Source organism: Hydractinia symbiolongicarpus, chromosome 1, assembly GCF_029227915.1.
Source record: "Hydractinia symbiolongicarpus strain clone_291-10 chromosome 1, HSymV2.1, whole genome shotgun sequence".
Classification (NCBI taxonomy): domain Eukaryota; kingdom Metazoa; phylum Cnidaria; class Hydrozoa; order Anthoathecata; family Hydractiniidae; genus Hydractinia; species Hydractinia symbiolongicarpus.
The window spans coordinates 37766815-37769314 of record NC_079875.1 but is presented as its reverse complement, the minus strand read 5'-3'; the positions used below and the strand labels follow the sequence as shown (position 1 = coordinate 37769314).

The window sequence follows — 2500 nt, the reverse complement described above, 5'->3', positions numbered from 1 at the left end:
TTGGTGGCTCTTGTGATGTTGGCAGATGCTGTTCAACTGATCCTGGGTTACTGAGAAGGAACGGTAGAAGGGCAAACACTCTGAAGCGTATGAATTGCAGCTATTTCTAAAGAATTGGCTACGATTTTACGTTGACGATTGTAGATACGAACGCCTGCGCCTGCAACACGTTACGTATTGCAGGTTGTAGTGTGTTTAAGTGAATGTAGCTGCTTGCTATTTCACGACCGTAGTTACCTGGTTGATCCTGCCAGTAGTCATATGCTTGTCTCAAAGATTAAGCCATGCATGTCTAAGTATAAGCACTTGTACTGTGAAACTGCGAATGGCTCATTAAATCAGTTATCGTTTATTTGATTGTACTTTACTACATGGATACCTGTGGTAATTCTAGAGCTAATACATGCGAAAAATCCCGACTTCTGGAAGGGATGTATTTATTAGATTAAAAACCAATGCGAGTTTCGGCTCGTTTTCTTGGTGATTCATGATAACTTTTCGAATCGCATGGCCTTGCGCCGGCGATGTTTCATTCAAATTTCTGCCCTATCAACTGTCGATGGTAAGGTAGTGGCTTACCATGGTTGTAACGGGTGACGGAGAATTAGGGTTCGATTCCGGAGAGGGAGCCTGAGAAACGGCTACCACATCTAAGGAAGGCAGCAGGCACGAAAATTACCCAATCCCAACACGGGGAGGTAGTGACAAGAAATAACGATACGGGGTCTATATAGGCTTCGCAATTGGAATGAGTACAATTTAAATCCTTTAACGAGGATCAATTGGAGGGCAAGTCTGGTGCCAGCAGCCGCGGTAATTCCAGCTCCAATAGCGTATATTAAAGTTGTTGCAGTTAAAAAGCTCGTAGTTGGATTTCGGAATGGGCCAGTTGGTCCGCCGCAAGGTGTGTACTGACTGGTTTGTTCTTCTTCGCAAAGACTGCGTGTGCTCTTTATTGAGTGTGCGTAGGATTTACGACGTTTACTTTGAAAAAATTAGAGTGTTCAAAGCAGGCTATCGCTTGAATACATGAGCATGGAATAATGGAATAGGACTTTGGTCCTATTTTGTTGGTTTCTAGGACCGAAGTAATGATTAAGAGGGACAATTGGGGGCATCCGTATTTCGTTGTCAGAGGTGAAATTCTTGGATTTACGAAAGACGAACAACTGCGAAAGCACTTGCCAAGAGTGTTTTCATTAATCAAGAACGAAAGTTAGAGGATCGAAGACGATCAGATACCGTCCTAGTTCTAACCATAAACGATGTCGACTAGGGATCAGCGGGCGTTAATGAACGACCTCGTTGGCACCTTACGGGAAACCAAAGTTTTTGGATTCCGGGGGAAGTATGGTTGCAAAGCTGAAACTTAAAGGAATTGACGGAAGGGCACCACCAGGAGTGGAGCCTGCGGCTTAATTTGACTCAACACGGGAAAACTCACCAGGTCCAGACATAGTAAGGATTGACAGGTTGAGAGCCCTTTCTTGATTCTATGGGTGGTGGTGCATGGCCGTTCTTAGTTGGTGGAGTGATTTGTCTGGTTAATTCCGTTAACGAACGAGACCTTAACCGGCTAAATAGTCACACGATTCAAGAATCGTGACTGACTTCTTAGAGGGACTGTTGGTGTTTAACCAAAGTCAGGAAGGCAATAACAGGTCTGTGATGCCCTTGTTCTGGGCCGCACGCGCGCTACACTGTCGGATTCAGCGAGTCTTAACCTTAACCGAAAGGTTTGGGTAATCTTTTGAAAGTCCGACGTGATGGGGATTGATCATTGCAATTATTGATCATGAACGAGGAATTCCTAGTAAGCGCGAGTCATCAGCTCGCGTTGATTACGTCCCTGCCCTTTGTACACACCGCCCGTCGCTACTACCGATTGAATGGTTTAGTGAGATCTTCGGATTGGCGCCATCGTGGCCGCAAGGTTGTGACGGATTGCCGAAAAGTTGATCAAACTTGATCATTTAGAGGAAGTAAAAGTCGTAACAAGGTTTCCGTAGGTGAACCTGCGGAAGGATCATTACCGTTTGTCATTAGACAAAACCACTGTGAACTGTACTTAAGCGTGCGAGGTAACTTAGGTTTTAAACGATGCTTCAATCGGCCTCGCATGCGACAAACCCGAATTTGTTTAACACACTTGTATTTCCAGTACTTCTACTCCTCGTTTGCAGGAGAGAAAAAACGAAACGTGACAACTTCTAACGGTGGATCTCTTGGCTCGTGCATCGATGAAGAACGTAGCCAGTTGCGATAAGTAGTGTGAATTGCAGAATTCAGTGAATCATCGAATCTTTGAACGCAAATTGCGCTCTCTGGATACCCAGGGAGCATGCCTGTCTGAGTGTCGTGTTAAAATCCATACACTTCGGTGTAAATAGAGAGTCCAGCCGACCGTTCGAGTCGACTGCCTCTTCATGTGCTTGAAACCGACCGCGTTCGTTGCGCTCTGTCGGAAGGCTCAACTTGCTTCTGTCCTTCTGTCTCGGAA

The 2500-nt window shown here is 45.4% G+C and overlaps 2 non-coding genes across 2 annotated transcripts; both read left to right on the top strand.

Moving 5' to 3' along the window:
- Positions 1 to 234: 234 nt before the first annotated feature.
- On the top strand, positions 235 to 2032 carry LOC130662672 (small subunit ribosomal RNA). Its single transcript, XR_008989073.1, has one exon. It is a non-coding gene; the product is annotated as a small subunit ribosomal RNA (ribosomal RNA).
- Positions 2033 to 2205: 173 nt separating this feature from the next.
- Positions 2206 to 2359, top strand: LOC130652720 (5.8S ribosomal RNA). Its single transcript, XR_008984164.1, has one exon. It is a non-coding gene; the product is annotated as a 5.8S ribosomal RNA (ribosomal RNA).
- The last annotated feature ends 141 nt before the right edge of the window (positions 2360 to 2500 follow it).